General features: G+C 37.6%; 1 long non-coding RNA gene across 1 annotated transcript; it reads right to left on the bottom strand.

Annotated features, from left to right (window-relative positions):
* Positions 1 to 1,537: 1,537 nt before the first annotated feature.
* LOC125965191 (uncharacterized) lies at positions 1,538 to 4,406 on the bottom strand. Its single transcript, XR_007478785.1, has 3 exons — positions 4,283 to 4,406; positions 2,949 to 3,024; positions 1,538 to 1,602 (listed from the first exon to the last, which is right to left on the bottom strand). It is a non-coding gene; the product is annotated as an uncharacterized LOC125965191 (long non-coding RNA).
* Positions 4,407 to 22,209: the final 17,803 nt, after the last annotated feature.

The raw sequence follows: 22,209 nt of genomic DNA on the forward strand, positions 1-22,209 counted from the left end.
CCAAACTGAAGAATCATTCATCATATATCACACTTGTATCTCAGAATCTAGTTCCTCTTCTTCACTTTGTTTCTATGGCATGATACATGCTCCTGCCAAAGTCAGAATTATCAGTGATATGGAGAATGAGACTGAGTCAGATTTATTGTAGTTTGTGGACAAAGCACCTCCAAATCAGGCAGAAAATATCAATATTATTGACCTCAAGGGAGATACGTGGTTTTTGTACAGTGTAGCTTTGGACTCTTCAGCCAGCAGCAAAGCATCAAAACAGCAGCAGAGAGGGATTTTCTCATGACCAGAATGTAAAGTGTCATTGATCCAGACTTAGGAAGGGCTGTAACAGTTCCAAGTCTGTACCGGGAGTACTGAACATGTGGTCAAAAAATCTGAAATTCTAGTCCTGGCTCTTTCTCTGCATCTCTGGGAGTTCTTGCTTAATCACTGAACCTCTTTCTGCATCACTTTCCACTTTGATATAAATATGATGATAGTAGTTCTCATGGAATCTGGACTAGATATTGCTGCTCTTTTTATTTATGGCTATACTCTTTTCACTAATAATATTGTAATGGTTAGTTTTATGTGTTAACTTGATTGGACTAAAGAATGTCCGGATAGCTGTAAAACATTTCTGAATGTGTCTGTGAAAGTGTCTCCAGAAAAGGTTAGCACTTGAATCAGTAGATTGAGTACTGATGAATTGGTGAATCATCTCACCAATGCAGATGAGAGTCATCCAATCCACTAAGGACCTAAATAGCACAAAAAGTGGAGAAAGAGCCAATCTTTTCTCTCTGCTTGAGCCGAGACATCCATTGTCTCCTGCACTCTGACATTGGGCCTTTGGACTCAGTCCAGGACTTAGACTGATATTCTGATTCTCAGGCCTTCAGACTTGGACTGAATTACACCACCAGTTTTCCTGGTTCTTCAGCTTGAAGACAGCAGATCATGGGACTTCTTGGCCTCCATAACCATGAATCAATTCCTGTAATTTATTATATATCCTATGGATTCCGTTTGTCTGGAGAACCCGGACTAATACAAATATCCTCATTTAATATTTCGTACATGATGTGTGTGCCTTTACAGAGACTTCACATTTGTGATGTCATTTAATCTTTTCAACAACCCAGCCAAGAGAGTTTTTTTTTTTTTTTTTTTGGTGGTACGCGGGCCTCTCACCGCTGCGGCCCCTCCCGCTGCGGAGCACAGGCTCCGGACACGCAGGCCCAGCGGCCACGGCCCACGGCCCAGCCGCTCCGCGGCCTGCGGGAACTTCCCGGACCGGGGCATGAACCTGCGCCCCCCGCATCAGCAGGCGGACTCCCAACCACTGCGCCACCAGGGAAGCCCCAAGAGAGTATTTTTATTCCAACTTTTAGAAAAAGAAACTGAGAAATACAGAGGTGAGCTGACTTCTCTATAAGCCCTAGAATAACATGGAAAGTTCCAGGACTTAAACTTCTGTCTCTGTATTTTGACACATTCCTTGTTCTTATCTTTCTTTTTAATTTTGTGATTATAGATCCCTCTCTTTGCTAGTAAAAACGTCTTCACTCTAAAGCCATGCATTTCTTTCTTGTGTCTTCCATGCTTCTTTGAAAAAAATAAATAGAAGCTTATATAATGAGTATTCACTATAGGACAAAATTTATGCAAATTGTTTTGCAGTCATTGTTTCATTTATTTCTGTCTGAAACACTATAATTTGGGGACTATTCTTATCCTTATTTTACAGATGCATATATTGGGCCTTAAAGAGTTTAAGAAACCTGCTTACCGTCACACACTGACAATCTGAGCTCATAAGTACTTTCAGATACTGTCTCCCTGATTTACAGCAGCTGCTTTCTGGTATCTCTTTCCAGCTACTTCAAAAAAGATGGATTAGGTAGCTGTGCCCCTACGAGAGTAATTTTCTTCATTATACTGAGTTTTTTCCTGTATTTCCACATTGCTATCCTTACCTTCCTTTAGTTAGGGCATGCCAATTGAACATGCCTTTCCCACTTTATTCATTTTCAGTTTAACAGAACAAACATGTAGGGAAATCTGTCTTGCCGTGTCACTTGTCATAGTCTCCCTGGGGAATATTGCCCGTGTCCATGCTTTACCTTTTACCTAAGGCTGATGACTCCCAAATATGGTATTCTGAGGGATGCAAAGAGGACTGCTGATTTAAAAATTATGTGTTCTACTAAGTTTGGAAGACAATGGATTTTTAACAATCGATCTTTTCATGGCATTTGGCATGCTGATAAATATTGTGACTCACTAAGAAGATCCAGTATTAGGCCTTACTCAAGCTTATTTTTTGTGGAACCCTTCTTGGAAGAACATCTTGCATAACTAATGTTCTTTGGAACCTAACTTAGGATATTGTGTCCAAATTTCTGATTCCTCAGTCGACCTGTATGGGCTCCAGGTATACATTTCTAAGTTCATTCTTGATATCTAGATTTGAATAACACATAGCTATCTCAAAATCAGCATCAGATTTTTTTTTCCTTCTATTTTTCTGATTAACCACATATATTTATTTGGAGTACATGAAAAAAGAGATGAGGAGAGAAAAAATATTTGAATAAATAATGGCTGAAAAATTCCCAAATATGATGATCAAACACACATATTCAAGAAGCCCAACGATTTCTTAGCTGACTATATGTTAATAAAATTACATTAATATGCCCCATAATCAACTTGCTGAAAAGCAATGATAAAAAGAAGATCTTAAGAGCAGACTGAGAAAAATAATATATTACATACAGAGGAACAAAATAAGATTCACAACTAGAAGACAATATAGAATGACATTTTTAATAAACTGAAAGAAAAGAACTGTCAACCTGGAATTCTATAATCTGTAAAATAACCTTTGAAAAATAAAAGAGATATAATGATTTCTTTTTCAGACAAATAAAGCTGAGAGAATTCCTTACCAGCAGATCTGCACTCAAGAAATTTTAAAAGTAGTTCTTTAGTCCAGGGAAAATACTACCGGATGGAAATTTGGATCTACATAACGGAATGAAGAGCACAGCAAATGGTAAATATGTGGGAAATATCTTATATATGAAGTGCTATAATATTAAATGAAGATAAACCATAATAAAGATGTGTATTGTAAACCCTAGAGCAATGACTGAAAAAAAAAATACAAAGAGGTAGGACTAATAGGCCAATAAAGGAGAAAAAAATGGAAACATAAAAACATTAATTTTTAAAAAGATAGGAGAAGAAAGGAAAAAAGCCTATTCTAATAATCCAGGAGGGAGATGATAGTTTCTTGGATTGTGGTAGCTGTACTGGATATTGTTATTTGTAGTAGTGTTCTGTACAGGTCTCAGCCTATCAATAACTAGTGTTGTAGCTAGACTGGCCCTTGTGATTCTTTTATGATTAAAGTCACCCTCAGCAATAACCATCAGGAAACTTTGAAAGAGATAAGGTTTATTATTTATGAGTCTTGGAAATCACCAGTACACCTGGTGTCACACAGCAAGTTCACCTGTACATGGAGAGAACACAAGTGCAGGCCTGGGGTTCTGCTTTTATTGGGGTCAAAGTGGGGGGCTGAGGTTTTGAGGGCTCACTCTTTATTGGTGGATTTAAAGCATAATAGTTGGAATTTAAAGGCCCAGGAAGAGAAAAAGCAAGTGGCCCAGATGGTTAGTTATAAAACTCAACGAAGATCTTTAAAAAAAACGGTGGAGAGCAGCTCAGAGAGTTTAGCAATTTGACCATAGTTACAGAGCTAATAAGTGGGTTGCTGGTGTTGGAATTAGATGATCTGACTTCTGAGTCCAAGCCTCATGATCCTCTAGTGTAATCCTACTGGTTCTTTTTTTTTTTTTTTTTTTTTTTTTTTCTGTACACGGGCCTCTCACTGTTGTGGCCTCTCGCGTTGTGGAGCACAGGCTCCGGACGCGCAGGCTCAGCGGCCATGGCTCATGGGCCTAGCCGCTCCGTGGCATGTGGGATCTTCCCGGAGCGGGCACAAACCCGTTTCCCCTGCATCGGCAGGAGGACTCTCAACCACTGCGCCACCAGGGAAGCCCCTACTGGTTCTTTAACTCATTGATTCAGAGTCCAATTTTCTCTCATTTATTTTTCTATTCTTTCTAGCCCTGACTCAGGCCACCCCAATCTGGACTGTCATTACAGGAAGGATTTATTCTTGACCATTTTGTGCCTCCCCTGATTCTTCTGCTCACTCAGAGTGAAAGCAGGGGAAAAAAACACAAACATGCAATGATCCACCTTTATTCCTTACCTCTTAGCTCTGACAAACAGACTGCATTTGCTGACCTAGCTCCAGGGGAGGCAATTCTCATCCCAAGTGAAGATCTCATTGCTGGCTCTGTTGGTTTCAAAGATCCCGCTGGCCTTGTGCTGACCAACACTTATCCACGGCAGTTCACAGATACTGGTTCTTAGGATGGGAATGTCCCAGCTTAAGTCACAATTAGAAAGGACGTTGCTTATGAACCCAAGGTTCCTAGGCAACAGATAAAGAGTCAATTGAATGTTATTGGCTGCACATCCTGTCCTACTGCTGTGTCCATGGTGCTTGTTAATAGAGGCTCTTGGTTACTTTTCTACATGCTCATCTGCTAAGATGGCAGCATGCCCTCTTGTTCTGTATTTGGATTCCTGCCCATGGCCATGGCTACCAGGCCATGACAGATGCCTGCAGGTCAACTCAAGTGTTAGATCTTTTCTACGTATGTCTCCTCTGGCAGCAACAGACCTTGTAAGACATATGCACACCTGTTGAATGTCATGTGCCAAACAACATGGCTATTTGGGAATGGGATTAGGAAAAGGCAGCTGCCATAAAGTCAGCCCTCATCACATGTGAAACTTGGAGTGGCAAAATCCCTCATATCTTGCTGGGAGGACAGGACTGTCAGAGGGCATGAGGAAAGTTCAGGACAGCAAGGGGTGCCAAGTGATTATGAAATCTCAGGTAAACACAGACCATGGAATAGCAGGTATTACTGTGAACCTTCTCCAAAATGGGCAACTTGATGGAAGCAGAATCTGACAAGGTTGAGATAAGTCTATGTAATGAACTCACTGGCCTTTATAATAGAAAAGTGAAGGATCTAAATCTCACCCTTGTGTTTGAAACCTATAAGAAATGTTTTCCAGAAGGCTTAATTCTAGGCATTTGAAGCTCAGACAAGTGCACTCATGTATGTTGCTTGTGAGCTTCCTTATTTTATTATAAGCTGTAGCAGTGATCTCAGTGGGGTGCAGAGGATACAGCATCCTCAGATACTCTTTACTCTTACGGATCAAGAATAGAATGGGATTAAAAATTATTTTAAATCAAAAGCTTGATAATTCTGTGATAATTTTAATATCAAAAACTTTAAATATTGATCAAGAAAACTATGTGTAGATATATTTAAAGAGTATAATTTGATGAAACACTGTGGCATTACATTGATTTATCATATTTAATCCTTTTCTTGATGAGTCTTAACAAGAAGAAAAAAATGCAACATTTTTTGTGTCAACATTTTTGACTTCTACATGCTGGATATTATACATACATGTACAAACTTACTCCTCACACCAACTCTATGAGATAGATACCTTCACCCCCATTAATACTAATGTATAATAATAATTATTATCACATAGTATGTTATTATTAAATAATGTATTAGTATTGTTAGTTCCAATAACCTGAAGTAATTTTGTGAGGTTATTTAACACTTTTGACCCCTAGGTACTAATACTCTAAGCCTAGGAATAATCAAGGGATTTATGAAGAATAGGAGGAGTATCAGGCAGATTTAGAGCAGATTTGTTTTACAGTTCTCCTCTAGTAAAGACAAATATTTTGTAGGTTTCTGAGTGAAAGGAGAGTTTTAGATTTTATATATTTAAATATATAGGTTAGACCTAAGCTATATATTGGCAAGGATGAGTGATCATTATTATGGCAAGGATTGCTAATTATTATGGCCCTAGTGCAAAGCACAGGAACTAGACATCAAATTTGTTGAATGAATAAATGAATGGTGGGTTCAGAGATAATTGGCAATGCCCTCCAAATTTATTTGTGTAAAATTGGGCCAGGTCAGAGAGAACAAAAGCATGAGCCCAGGCTGTGGCAGTGAGGACAGAGAGCAAGAACTGATAGAATCGTGTCTTCTGAAGAAGTCTTTAACAGATCTATTTACCTGTAAGGGCAGACATGAGAGAGGAAGATCAGTTTAGGGCCACTCCAAGGTACCCAGTAGATGACCTGGGAAACAGGATACTGCCTCGATAACGCATGAAATACCGTAAAATGTTTTTGAAAAGGAATGCTAAGCTTAAAATTCAGTCTGAGGTCTGGAGGGCTCTCAGACAACAGTCAAGAGTGTGGACAACTGAGTCCCAGTTGACTTACTGTTGCCATTTTCCTCTGCCCCTGCAGAGATCTGCAATGCTCAGAACATAGTAAGTGCTCAGTGAATGCAAACTGATAAAGGAAATGAAGTGTTACCAAAGTTTCTCTGGAGGTCATGACTTCTCAGAAATGCTAACATCACCTGCTGTGTAATAGGAAGTTAATGAAGACAGTGGCTTCCTCAGTAAGCTTAGAGATTGTGACTAGGGGCTTTTCATTTTTTAAAGGCAAGGATTGAAGCAAAACCAAATTAAATGATAGATGCCAGAAGAGATGTTATTTTCTGCATTCTGGTGACATTTATTTCCTTGACTCTTTGGTATTGCATTAAAGTTCCTATTAGTTTTTGTTTTCATTACTGAGTTGTAAATGATAAAGTTCCAGATGACATTTTCCTACTAGAAAGTTTCTTGCCATTAGAAAGTATAACTAATCACTCAGCATCACCAAGTTATCCAGGTAATGCTTTCCCAAGTTATTTACATTTTCTTAATGAAACTGTTTTAATGAAATAGCTTTATTTCCTAATAAATAAAACTTTTAATTGAACTGTCATATATGTGCACTTCCAGGTTGTTCTTTTATTTGTTCACATTGCTTTGTAGCCTCCATATAATTGGCAGTCACCAAGAGCTGAAAGGACCAGAGTCATTCACTAGAAGTATTGGGGTGGGAAAATAAAGTAGAAAAGACTGTACAAATTCTAAAGAAGAAGGATTCTAAAGCCATCCTTACTTCTGTACCTGGACTAATCTACTGTCTGTAGGTAAACCATGACATTTTTTTTCTTTTTTGTATGCAAGTGCCTGACAAAAGCTTTGATTGCTGAAGTATCCACTTCAGAGAGGCATCTACTTCAAAGATGGCTATCCTGAATAAACAGATTGCCAGCCACAGGTCTAGTTAAAGAGCCAGTTGCCCCCACCCCTGCTTTGCCCCTGGCTTTATTGTTTAGAGACCTTGGTTGATTTTGATAACTGACCATTTGGATCCCTTGTTTTTTCTATTCTCTTGCTTTAAATTCCCAGTTTTATGTTTTAAATTCACCAATAAAGAGCAAGCCCCTGAAACCCTAGGCCCCCTACCCTTGAACCGAATAAAAGTAGAACCCCAGGCTCCTTCTTTCTTTAGAAAGAAAAAACAAACAAACAAAAACCACCCAGGCTCTCTCTATTCTCTATCCACAACCTCTCCATATACCCCCAGGTGTGCCTTTTTTTTTTTTCAGGTGTGCCTTTTATGCTCAAGTACTTGTAGGTAAGAAACCTTTCCCCCCCCCCCCAAAATTTCCTGATGGTTATTGCTGAGTGCATCTTGCAATGAAAATAAGAACCACAAAGGCATGTCCAGCTACAACATTGGTTGTAGATAGGCTGAGATCAGCTCACAATACTGACCCATTAGTGAGTCAAATTCATTCCCTCTTCTCTATCTTTATTCATGTCACCTTCTACCTCTGGATTATCCAATTCTTAGTAATTCTTCAGCACTGAATTCAGTTGCTCATGGTACTGTGAAACTTTCCAGGCTGAGTACAATCCATGTTATATCATTTGTTCATTCATCATTTATCAAACACTGGTGGGCAAGCCATTGCATTATATTTACAATTCAATATGGTAAGTGTTAGAATAGAGGGTTGGAAAAAGTGTTATGAAAATAAAGCAGAGGTCCATCTTCTTTCCTCCTGTTTATCATTTTTGACACTTACATCTGGCTTGTCATATCTCTTCCATTGAATTTAACTTTGGTAAAATCAAGGCTTTGTTTTCATGACAAAAAAAATGTAGGGGGGATAGTAAGAGTGGGAGGGATGGAAGGTACAGATACGAGGTTAATTATTGGTTAAGAAATGCAGTTAATCTGTTAGTCTGGCTGGGATTTAGGGACCAAGATACTGGATGGCTTCTGTGTGTGTTTTTTTCTTTTTTTCCATTCTCTTAAGGAAAAAGATGAAATCTAGTTCTTGTTAAGTACACTTGAATGCTAAACACAAGTGTGTGCATGCCTACCCACCTACTACCTTCCCCACCCCTCATGAACACACACATTTTGAATGACAAAACGTCACCGTGTGGCTTTGGGTCTTATAAAGTGAAAAAAAATTCCATATGGATCCCCAGACATCGTTAATTTATCACATTAACTGAATCTTGATGTTTCACTTCTTCATTTCCTTAAAGAAAATGGGTGGCAAAGTGGTCCATCATGATATATGGAAAGGACATACAAGAGAGGATCAGGGTGACTGCCCTTAAGACTTCCAGAAAACTAGGTGACTTTCTGTGGTTCCTTTCTTCAACATCTCCTTTCCACAAAACAGATTGAGCAGATGATAAAATAATGCTAGCATAAATGGGAACATTTATGATAACAGTGCAGCTATGGAAGTTTGCTGGGATGGAAAATCAAGAACTCCCTGTTCTGAGATCACTTTTGGTTATGTTATTACAATTTTTCTTTGAGAAAGGGGTGAGTTCCTGAGTTCAAAAGGACCATGGTGAAATGATTTTCATTGGTGGTCAGAGATGTGCAGGTGGTAAAAGTCCTCTTAAGAATGTAGTTTTCAGCAGATTGGCTGTGGTACACAAGTGTCAGGCAAACTCTTCATTATTGGGCCAGCTGTCAAATTTTAAATGATGTGTAAAATTTGCTTTGGAAGCAACTAAGTATACATATTACCTTGACTTACAGCAGATGCAATATCGAACTGAGGGCTTTGTGCAAGCTTATGTATAGGTGAGTCCTTGTTGCTGGATGGCAAAAAGTGTGGTATAACATGGCAATGGCTTATTTATAGGAATACAGGGGATCTCTGTCAAGTGAAGGAAGCAATATAGTCAAATGTTCAACTCGATAACGATAGAATGCTGAAAGGAGACTGAGGAAATGGTGGAATACCTATGAATAAAATGTGGTCTTCAAGTATGCAAATTCTTTTTTTTCTTTTACTTTTAAGTTCATTTTATTTTATTTTTTTCATATCTTTATTGGAGTATAAATGCTCTACAAAGTTGTGTTAGTTTCTGCTGTACAACAAAGTGAATCACCTATACGTATACATATATCTGCATATCCCCTCCCTCTTGCGTCTCCCTCCCACCCTCCCCATCCAACCCCTCTAGGTGGTCACAAAGCACTGAGCTGATCTCCCTGTGCCATGTGGCTGCTTCCCACTAGCTATCTATTTTACATTTGGTAGTGTATATATGTCAGTACCACTCTCTCACTTCATCCCAGCTTACCCTTCCCCCTCTGTGTGTCCTCAAGTCCACTCTCTACGTCGGTGTCTTTATTCCTGTCCTGCCCCTAGGTTCCTCAGAACCATTTTTTCTTTTTCTTTTTAGATTCCATATATATGTGTTAGCATATGGTATTGGTATTTGTTTTACTCTTTCTGACTTACTTAAGTCTGTATTACAGACTGTAGGTCCATCCACCTCACTACAAATAACCCAATTTTGTTTCTTTTTATGGCTGAGTAATACTCCATTGTATATAGGTGCCACATCTTCTTTATCCATTCATCTGTCGATGGACACTTAGGTTGCTTCCACGTCCTGGCTATTGTAATTAGTGCTGCAGTGAACATTGTGGTACATGTCTCTTTGTGAATTATGGTTTTCTAAGGGTATATGCCCAGTAGTGGGATTGCTGGATCATATGGTAGTTCTATTCTTAGTTTTTTTAAGGAACCTCCATGCTGTTCTCCATAGTGGCTGTATCAATTTACATTCCCACCAATAGTGCAAGAGGGTTCCCTTTTCTCCACACCCTCTCCAGCATTTATTGTTTGTAGATTTTTTGTTTATGGCCATTCTGACCAGTGTGAGGTGATACCTCATTGTGGTTTTGATTTGCATTTCTCTGATGGTTAGTGATGTTGAGCATCTTTTCATGTATTTGTTGGCCGTCCGTGTGTTTTCTTTGGAGAAATGTCTATTTAGGTCATCCGCCAATTTTTGGATTAGGTTGTTTTTTGATATTGAGCTACATGAGCTGCTTGTGTATATATATATAGATATAGATATAGATATAGGTATTTTTTTGTGGTACGTGGGCCTCTCACTGTTGTGGCTTCTCCCATTGCGGAGCACAGGCTCCGGACGCTCAGGCTTAGTGGCCATGGCTCACGGACCTAGCCGCTCCGTGGCATGTGGGATCTTCCCAGTCCGGAGCACGAACCCGTGTCCCCTGCATTGGCAGGCCGACTCTCAACCACTGTGCCACCAGGGAAGCCCTGCTTATATATTTTGAAGATTAATTCTTTGCCAGTTGCTTTGTTTGCAAATATTTTCTCCCATTCTGAGTGTTGTCTTTTCATCTCGTTTATGGTTTCCTTTGCTGTGTAAAAGCTTTTAAGTATCATTAGGTCCCATTTATTTTTGTTTTTATTTCCATTTCTCTAGGAGGTGGGTCAAAAAGGATCTTGCTGTCATTTATGTCATAGAGTGTTCTGCCTGTGTTTTCCTCTAAGAGTTCTATAGTGTCTGGACTTACATTTAGGTTCTAATCCATTTTGATTTTATTTTTGTGTGTGGTGTTAGGGTGTGTTCTAATTTCATTTTTTACATGTATCTATCCATTTTTCCCAGCACCACTTATTGAAAGGCTGTCTTTTCTCCATTGTATATTCTTGCCTCCTTTGTCAAGGATAAAGTGACCATATATGTGAGGGTTTATCTCTGGGCTTTCTGTCCTGTTCCATCAATCTATATTTCTGTTTTTGTGCCACTACCATACAGTCTTGATTACTGTAGCTTTGTAGTATAGTCTGAAGTCAGGGACCCTGATTCCCCCAGCTCCGTTTTTCTTTCTTATGATTGCTTTGGCTATTTGGGGTCTTTTGTGTTACCATACAAAGTAAAATATCTTGTTCTAGTTCTGTGAAAAATGCCATTGATAATTTGATAGGGATTGCATTGAACCTGTGGATTGCTTTGGGTAGTATAGTCATTTTCACAATATTGATTCTTCCCATCCAGGATCATGGTATATCTCTCCATCTGTTTATGTTATCTTTGATTTCTTTCATTGGTGTTTTATAGTTTTCTCAGTATAGGTCTTTTGCCTCCTTAAGTAGGTTTATTCCTAGGTATTTTATTCTTTTTGTTGCAGTGGTAAATGGGATTGTTTCATTAATTTCTCTTTCTGATATTTCATTGTTATTGTATAGGAATGCCAGAGATTTCTGTGCATTAATTTTGTATCCTGCAGCCTTACCAAATTCATTGATTAGTTCTAGCAGTTTCCTGGCAACATCTTCAGGATTCTCTATGTATAGTATCATGTCATTGACAAACAGTGACATTTTTAATTCTTTTATGACTTGAATTCCTTTTATTTCTTTTTCTTCTCTGATTTTTGTGGCTAGGGCTTCCAATACTATGTTGAATAATAGTGGTGAGAGTGTATATCCTTGTCTGTTCCTGATCTTAGAGGAAATGGTTTCAGTTTTTCACCATTGAGAATAATATTTGCTATGGGTTTGTCATATATGGCTTTTATTACGTTGAGGTAGGTTCCCACTGTGCCCACTTTCTGGAGCCTTTTAGCATAAATGGGTGTTTAATTTTGTCAAAAGCTTTTTCTGCATCTATTGAGTTGATCATATGGTTTTTATTCTTTAATTTGTTGAAATGGTGTATCACATTGATTGATTTGTGTATAGTGAAGAATCCTCGCATCCCGGGATAAGTCCCACTTGATCATGGTGTATGATTCTTTTAATATGCTGTTGGATTCTCTTTGCTAGTATTTTGTTGAGGATTTTTACGTCTGTGTTCATCAGTGATATTGGTCTGTAATTTTCTTTTTTTGTGATATCTTTGTGTGGTTTTGGTATCAGGGTGATGGTGGCTTCATTGAACGAGTTTGGGAGTGTTCCTCCTTCCACAAATTTTTGGAAGAGTTTGAGAAGGATGGGTGTTAACTCTTCTCTAAATGTTTGATAGAATTTGTCTGTGAAGCCATCTGGTCGTGGACTTTTGTTTGTTGGAAGATTTTTAATTACAGTTTCAATTTTATTACCTGTGTGATTGGTCTGTTTATATTTTCTAATTCTTCCTGGTTCAATCTTGGAAGGTTGTACTTTTCTAAGAATTTGTCCATTTCTTCCAGGTTGTCCATTTTATTGGCATATAGTTGCTTATAATAGTCCCTTATGATGTTTTGTATTTCTGTGGTGTCAGTTGTAATCTCTCCTTTTTCATTTCTAATTTTATTGATTTGAGTCCTCTTCCTTTTTTTCTTGATGAGTCTGGCTAAAGGTTTATCAATTTTATCATCTCAAAGAACCAACTTTTAGTTTTATTGATCTTTGTTATTATTTTCTTTGTTTCTATTTCATTTATCTCTGCTCTGATCTTTATGATTTCTTCCCTTCTACTGACTTTGGGTTTTCTTTGTTCTTTTTCTAGTTGCTTTAAGTGTAAAGATAGGTTGTTTATTTGAGATTTTTCTTGTTTCTTGACGTGAGCTTGAATTACTATGAACTTCCCTCTTAGTACGGTTTTTGCTGTGTCCCAAAGTTTTTGGGTCGTTATGTTTTTTACCATTTGATTCTAGGTATTTTAAAATTTCTTCTCTGACTTCTTCAGTTATCTCTTGGTGTTTGGCAGTGCATTGTTTAGCCTCCATGTGTTTGTATTTTTTAGTTTTTTTCCTGTAATTGATATCTAGTCTCATAGCGTTATGGTCAGAAAAGATGCTTGATACAAATTCAAGTTTCTTAAATTTACTGAGGCTTGATTTGTGACCTAAAATATGATCTATTCTGGTGAACATTCCATGTACTCTTGAAAAGAAAGTGTATTCTTTCCCTTTCAGGTGGAATGTCCTGAAAATATCAGGTAAGTCTATGTGGTCTATTGGTCATTTAAGGCTTGTGTTTCCTTATTTATTTTCTGTCTGGATGATCTGTCTGTTGGTATAAGTGGGGTGTTAAAGTCCCCCACTATTATTGTGTTACTGTCGATTTCTCCTTTTATGGTTTTAGCATTTGCCTTATGTATTTAGGTGCTCCTATGTTGGGTGCATAAATATTTATAATTGTTATGTTTTCTTCTTGGATTGATCCCTTGATTATTATATAATGTCCTTCCTTATCTCTTGTAACAGTCTTTTTTTTTTAACATCTTTATTGGAGTTTAATTGCTTTACAATGGTGTGTTAGTTTCTGCTTTGTAACAGAGTGAATCAGTTATACGTATACATATGTTCCCATATCTCTTCCCTCTTGCATCTCCCTCCCTCCCACCCTCCCTATCCCACCCCTTTAGGTGGACACAGAGCACCGAGCTGATCTCCCTATGCTATGCAGCTGCTTCCCACTAGCTATCTGTTTTATGTTTGGTAGTGTATATATGTCCACGCCACTCTCTCGCCTCGTCACAGCTTACCCTTCCCCCTCCCCATATCCTCAAGTCCATGCTCTAGTAGGTCTGTGTCTTTATTCCCGTCTTACCCCTAGGTTCTTCATGACGTTTTTTTTTTTCTTAGATTCCATATATATGTGTTAGCATATGGTATTTGTTTTTCTCTTTCTGACTTACTTCACTCTGTATGACAAAGTCTAGCTCCATCCACCTCACTACAAATAGCTCAATTTTGTTTCTTTTTATGGCTGAGTAATATTCCATCATGTATATGTGCCACATCTTCTTTATCCATTCATCTGATGATGGACACTTAGGTTGCTTCCATGTCCTGGCTATTGTAAATAGAGCTGCAATGAACATTTTGGTACATGACTCTTCTTGAATTATGGTTTTCTCAGAGTATATGCCCAGTAGTGGGATTGCTGGGTCATATGGTAGTTCTATTTGTAGATTTTTAAGGAACCTCCATACTGTTCTCCACAGTGGCTGTATCAATTTACATTCCCACCAACAGTGCAAGAGGGTTTGCTTTTCTCCACACCCTTTCCAGCATTTATTGTTTCTAGATTTTTTGATGATGGCCATTCTGACCAGTGTGAGATGATATCTCATCGTAGTTTTGATTTGCATTTCTCTGATGATTAATGATGTTGAGCATTCTTTCATGTGTTTGTTGGCAATCTGTATATCTTCTTTGGAGAAATGTCTATTTAGGTCTTCTGCCCATTTTTGGATTGGGTTGTTTGTTTTTTTATTATTGAGCTGCATGAGCTGCTTGTAAATTTTGGAGATTAATCCTTTGTCAGTTGCTTCATTTGCAAATGTTTTCTCCCATTCTGAGGGTTGTCTTTTGGTCTTGTTTATGGTTTCCTTTGCTGTGCAAATGCTCTGAAGTTTCATTAGGTCCCATTTGTTTATTTTTGTTTTTATTTCCATATCACTTGGAGGTGGGTGAAAAAGGATCTTGCTGTGATTTATGTCATAGAGTCTTCTGCCTATGTTTTCCTCTAAGAGTTTGATAGTATCTGGCCTTAAATTTAGGTCTTTAATCCATTTTGAGTTTATTTTTGTGTATGGTGTTATGGAGTGTTCTAATTTCATACTTTTACATGTACCTGTCCAGTTTTCCCAGCACCACTTATTGAAAAGGCTGTCTTTTCTCCAGTGTACATTCCTGCCTCCTTTATGTGCATGGGTTTATCTCTGGGCTTTCTATCCTGTTCCATTGATCTATATTTCTGTTTTGTGCCAGTACCATACTGTCTTGATTACTGTAGCTTTGTAGTATAGTCTGAAGTCAGGGAGCCTGATTCCTCCAGCTCCATTTTTCGTTCTCAAGGTTGCTTTGGCTATTCGGGGTCTTTTGTGTTGCCATACAAATTGTGAAATTTTTTGTTCTAGTTCTGTGAAAAATGCCAGTGGTAGTTTGATAGGGATTGCACTGAATCTGTAGATTGCTTTGGGTAGTAGAGTCATTTTCACAATGTTGATTCTTCCAATCCAAGAACATGGTATATCTCTCCATCTATTTGTATCATCTTTAATTTTTTTCATCAGTGTCTTATAATTTTCTGCATACAGGTCTTTTGTCTCCTTAGGTAGGTTTATTCCTAGAAATTTTATTCTTTTTGTTGCAGTGGTAAATTTGTAACAGTCTTTATTTTAAAGTCTGTTTTATTTGATATGAGTATTGCTACTGCAGCTTTTTGATTTCCATTTGCATGGAATATCTTTTTCCATCCCCTCACTTTCAGTCTGTATGTGTCCCTAGGTCTGAAGTGTGTTTCTTGTCAACAGCATATATATGGGGCTTGTTTTTGTATCCATTCAGCCAGTCTGTGTCTTTTGGTTGGGGCATTTAATCCATTTACATTCAAGGTGATTATTGATTTGTATTTTCCTATTACCATTTTCTTAATTGATTTGGGTTTGTTTTTGTGGGTCTTTTTCTTCTCTTGTGTTTCCCACTTAGAGAAGTTCCCTTAGCATTTGTTGTAAAGCTAGTTTGGTGGTGCTGAATTCTCTTAGCTTTTACTTGCCTGTAATGCTTTAGATTTCTCCATTGAATCTGAATGAGATCCTTGCCAGGTGGAGCAACCTTGGTTGTAGGTTTTTCCCTTTCATCACTTTAAATATGTCCTGCCACTCCCTTCTGGCTTGCAGAGTTTCTGCTGAAAGATTAGCTGTTAACCTTATGGGGATTCCCTTGTATGTTATTTGTTGCTTTTTCCTTGCTGCTTTTAATAATTTTCCTTTGTATTTAATTTTTGATAGTTTGATTGATATGTGTCTTGGCCCGTTTCTCTTTGGGTTTATCCTGTATGGGACTCTGCCCGTCCTGGACTTGATTGACTATTTCCTTTCCCATATTAGGGAAGTTTTGCACTATAGTGTCTTCAAATGTTTTCCCAGACCATTTCTTTTTCTCTTCTTCTTCTGGGACCCCTATAATTCGATTGTTGGTGCGTTTAAGGTTGTCCCTGAGGTGTCTGAGACTGTCCTCAGTTCTTTTCATTCTTTTTTCTTTATTCTGCTCCTCAGCAGTTATTTCCAACATTTTATCTTCCAGCTCACTTATCTGTTCTTCTGCCTCAGTTATTCTGCTATTGATTCCTTCTAGAGTATTTTTAATTTCAGTTATTATGTTGTTCATCACTGTTTGCTCTTTAGTTCTTCTAGATCCTTGTTAAACATTTCTTGTATTTTCTCCATTCTGTTTCCGAGATTTTTGTATCATCTTTACTATCATTACTCTGAATTCTTTTTCAGGTAGGCTGCCTATTTCATCTTCATTTATCTGGTCTTGTAGGTTTTAACCTTCCTCCTTTGTCTGTAGCATATTTTTTTGTCGTTTCATTTTTTTTTTTTTTTTTTGATATGGGCTGCTGTATTCCTGTCTTTCTGGTTGTTTGGCCTGAGACATCCAGCACTGGAGTTTGCAGGCAGTTTGGTAGAGCTGGGACTTGGTGCCGAGATGAGCACCTCCGGGAGGCCTCACTCCTATTAGTATTCCCTGGGGTCTGAGGTTCTCTGTTAGTCCAGTGGTTTTGAATCAGTGTCCCACCACAGGAGCTTGGGCCCAACTTCCAGCCTGGGACCCAGTATCCCACAAACTACATGGCATGGCAAAAAGAAAAAAGAAGAAAGAAAAAGAGGAGCAATACAATAACAGAGAATAAAAAATAAAGTTAGAAAGATAAAAAATGTATTAGGAAAAATAAAAATATAATTGAAACAACTGCAACAAGGTAAAACAAACCACAACAACAAAAAAAGAAAAAACAAAAGGGGGAACAAACCAAAAGGAGCAGATCAATAACAGTATAAAGAATAAAATAAAAGTAGAAAAATAAAAGATTTATTAGAAAAATTAAAAATATAAATGAATCAGCAACAACAAGGTAAAACAGAACCCCAACTGGTTGCTGGGGGTTCCTCCCATCCCCTTAGGTGTCCGTGGTCCCCCACCAGTGCCTGGTAGGTGCCCTACTTGTGTGGAGACATGAATTCCACGTCCACCATGTTGACTCCATCCCTAGGATACAAATTCTAGAATTTAAAGTGTGGCCAAGAATATAAAAGTTTGGAGTCACTATTTTAGTGTTCATGGAGAGTTGTTTTGAGGTGGAGAAGTTAGCTTTGGGAAGGAGTGTGGACATACAAGTCTGTGATGATGGGCCATGTTCCTTTATAATGTATAATAATATATTAAATATATAATAAGATGAGGCCTCTTATTGTTGCTCCATTCCATGGTCAGCAGAGTCCTTGTCAATAAGTAATGCTGGTCATCAGGGAGCTGGGCTGGGCAGGGTATGACTTGGTGCAAACTCATGATGGTCATTCATTTATTCAAGAAATACATTGTGATCTAAGTATGCGGACATAGGACACAGTGTAACTTGAAATATGTTGGTGTCCTGGGGAGAACACAGACAATTAATCACTGGGTACTCTGTTCTAAATACTGTATCAGGAGGTAAGTCCATGATTCTATGGCATTACACAGAAGGGTGCCTGACCATACTAACCATATGGTGGGTGTTAGAGAAGGTCTCCCAAAGGCGAAGATTTTAAAAGGAAACAAAGGAGAAGAAATTAGCAGGGAAAATCGAAGGTTTGGGTGCAGAGTAGAAGAAGTCTTGCTGAGGAATGGAATATTCCAGGTAGAGAGGAATTTAAAATATATACCCTATTAATGGGCAACAGTTTCATTATCCTCTCCAGGGAAGAGCAGTTTTTAAAAATGTTTACTGTATGACTAGGTACATAGTTTGCCTTATGACATGTATAAGACTGATTGGCTTATAATTTATTTTCTCTCCTTGATTGACTATAAAAATTGTTATTTTTCTAATTATCCTAGGATGATTTTTTTTTTTAACCTTGGCTTTGTAGAAGTATAAAGGAGAGAAGGGAACTGACAGGTCAGGGAGTTTTGCCTTGATGAAATGGTCCAGTGGTCAGAAACACCTGAGAATCATGCTAAAGAAAAATCAAGGATACATTGTCTTAAAAGGTTGGGTATATTTGATTTTGTGTGATGGTGTAAAATTAGCACTGGAAATCTCTGTTCAAATCCCAGATAATCTCCATGATTTGGGACAAATACGTGATCTCTCTATGAATCATTTTATTTTATTTTAACCTATTTTATTTGGAAGAGAAAGGGAGCTAGATTTGATAATTGATAATACACCTTTCAGTTTTAGTATCAAATTGATATTTAATTCAACCATCTTGTGATGATATCATCTACCAGCGTTTTAAAACAATCTGCTTCCCTTTAATCAATAAATGTGGGCTAAATATAGAAAAGTAGCTATAGTGTGATGAATAATTTCCTAGGCTTTGAAAATGGATTGTCTGAGCTCAGACCTTAATAGCTTTGGGAACCTATCCTTTAATATCCTTATTAGTAAAGTGGTGATAATGGAAGTACCTTATATCATAGGGCTGTTGTGAGGAATAAATGTGTTAATACATGTAAAGCTTTTATACAAGTACCTAGCATATAGTAAACATTCAATAAATGTCCCTTACAAGTATTAGCCATGTTATTGGGGGTATTTACTAAATATTTGAGGTTGAGATTAAAAGGTTATTTTTAATAAAATTGGCAAAAGTTTTAAAAATGGGAACTGATGAGTTGGACATATTTTATAGCTACTTTGAGTTTTAATCCAACATTTATCTAGTGGATACAAGAAAAGACTCAGCCCTTTCTTCCAACATGGGGGAAATAGTTTAGGAAAAAGTGTATAACAAAACTATAGTGAATGTGGAAATAAGTCTGGAAACATATTTGTATACTCAAAAAGTCAGTGATTAGAACATCCTAAAAGAAGGGGAGAAACCCCTTGAAATTTGAGATAAACATAATATGACTAGTGACAGAAGATGCTCATGTAGCATATAAAATTGAAGGACCAACTCTTCTTTCTCTACTATTACTTACTATTACTTAATATTAATAGGAATATCCTTAAAGCCTGGTTTGGTTTTCCCAGGGAAGTATAAAGAAATCTGGATTATTTCACATTAGAAAGTGGGAGGATGTGTGCTTTGTTTGGGGGAGTGGCTTAGACTTGAAGATCAAGATCTCTGCTCTTGAGCAGGTCCTTGGACCACATGGAATCAAATGTGTTGCTAGAGTGGAAAACCAAAATTATAATCACAAGATGATTGAGATCATGGTTGGAAACATGGTGCCAAGAAAGGCAAAGACACAAAAAGGAGGAGAAATAGCAAAGTTGGATCCAGGAAGGTGAGGAGTAGGACAGACACATGTATGATTAAGTATGGTGATTAAGAAAAGACTCTCTTGTCCCACTGATCAGGATTCAAATTAGTAATGTCACAATGTGAGATATTTGTAGGAACTCAGTCCTCTTTAAGCCAAGTTTCTAATTAAAAGAGTGATAGTGCCAGCTGACTCAATCCTTGCCACTCAACAGACATTGGCACTGAGACAATGCCAGCTCTTCCCCTTCCCACCATCCCCTTGCCTCTCCTGAGCCTGTCGCTGGTGAGAATGTTCTGTGGCTCTTCCTTTGGGTAAAATCTGAGTGTATGTAGGGATTGGAAGGAGTACTACAAGACAAGACACAGAACATGGTAATGTGGATTATTACTCATTTACTAATTTGGAAGAAAACATAATGGAACCTGAAGCATGTGGATGGTAAGCATAGGGTGTGGAGAGGATTTGGAAAAAGTACCGGGGCATTGCATTTTTTGTGATAATACAGGAAGAGGAAATGACTTGAACCTTGCCTCTTATGAAAGGGAGAGGAGTGTGTGGGTGTTTCCCTGGGAAGTAGGGAGATTTGGGGGGAATTTGGGGTAGTTAATAAAGCTGAACTATGTTTCAGGGACCTGTGGCATTTGCTTGGAATGAGTTAGGAAGACTCTTGAGAGGCTGTTGTAGAGGTCTGTTTGATAGGAAGGAAGAGGTGGAACAAAGTAATAGCATAGTGGCTAGAAAGGATGGAGGAGGAAAAAGATACAGGGCTTGGAAGGGTTAGCAAATGATATTTACATATAAGCTTCTGCTCAGTTTAGTTCTTCATAATAAAGGACTTCTTGATTATGTCTCTCAGGAAAATTAAGACAGACTATTTCATTTTTCTAACCTTTCTATCTGGGGCCTCTTTCTTACCACCCCATTTTTCTCATTGTTTTCAAAGCTTTCTCTGTGATAAAGAACTGACAAACACACTAATAAGGGCTGATAAGGTATAATTTGTTAATAAAAGCATATTTTGCCACATAAGGTATTGCATCTAAAGTACTTAGCACAATGCCTGGCTCATGTATATTGGCTATCAGTACTAGCAATAGTAAGAACAATAATAATATCTTATAGTATAATCATTATTGCTTTTTAGGTGAGAATGACTTTAGCCTGACAAGAGAAGGGATTACTCCCCAAGGTAGTGTCATTATATGGGCCTATGATAGGCAACTAATTAATGGCATATGTGACTATTAATGTCATAGCTATAAAGACTAGTTATCACCAGGTGTAAAAGTTAGAACATAATTTCTAAAAACATATATTCTGATGCCATAATATGAAACCAAAAATTCATGGGAAGGAAAGTTAGGCAGAATTATGATACAATTCTGACAGTAGTTATGTTAGGGTAGTAGAACTACTTTTCTATTTTCTTGATGTCTAATTTTTTTATAATTGAGTTATAATTCTGATTCTATTACTTACTAACTCTAATACCTTCAGTAAGTTACTTATTTTTTCTAATCTGAATTTAGTAATTAAAAAAATAAAAATAGTAATAGTAACTCCCTCACAAAATTGTTTTGAGCAGTAGATGAAGGAATGCCTATTAAAACCTTGAGCATAGTAGCTTGCACACAGTAAGTGCTCAAGGTATGTTGTTATCAATGAATCTTCAGTAGTAGAGGACAAGAATCTTGAGGTAAAATAACAAATTACACAGTACAATTAAATTACTTTGTTCATTTGCTTTAAATTTATAAATTAATTCAACAAGTATTTATCAGGCATCTATTATTTTCTAGTATTGTTTTAGGTGCTAGGAGTATGAGTGTTAAAAAGCAGACAAAAACTTTTGCCCTGATGAAACTTAGATTCCTTGTAAATTATTTTGATGTACATAAGTTCAATAAAATGGAAATAAACAAAAATAAAATTTACAAAACCAAGCATCAGTGAACATCTCCCACTATGGGAAGTATATTTGGATGCGAGGGGTTTCCTTGGCACTTCTCAGAACACTTAATTGATGATCAGCTTCAGCAGGTCACAAGAGGAGTCATCTCTCGTGATACACAGATTTATGATATACAGTGTGGAAAGTGTTTAAAGCCTGTGTCCGAGATACTGACATATTTCAGCTGGGCTCGAGGTCCTGTAACAATGCTTAATTCTCCTGTGAATGAAATAGTTTCTAGGTAATTTAAAATCTTTTTGACTCTTCTTCTAAATTCTGTTTAAGCAACGTGTTATCACTATAAGGAGAAAAGGGTGAAAAAAGACAATCAGTAAACGAGAACAAAGAATGATGAATCAGAAGTGGCACAAATGGGCGAGAGGAGCTCAAATTAAAAGGAGCAAGACAGCTGCCAAGCCTGAAAAAGGGAGACCAAAGATTTACATTTATAAGGTTTTAAAAAAAACCTATCAGACAAACTAATTACAAACTACAAATTTTAATTGGAGTTAATTGGATTGGGTAGTTGGATGAAAGAAGTGTGGGAGAAAAAAAACCTTCACTCTTTTCTCTGCTGTCAAGCACGCTAATGGATGATGAAGCACAGGCAGTTAATCAAGTCAAAACACCTCGTTCCCTCACTGAATCCTAGAATGTTAGAGCCAAAGGGTTTTTAGATCAGCCATGTAACACTATCATTTGTTAAATGGGGACA

Source organism: Orcinus orca, chromosome 8 (assembly GCF_937001465.1).
Source record: "Orcinus orca chromosome 8, mOrcOrc1.1, whole genome shotgun sequence".
Classification (NCBI taxonomy): Eukaryota; Metazoa; Chordata; class Mammalia; order Artiodactyla; family Delphinidae; genus Orcinus; species Orcinus orca.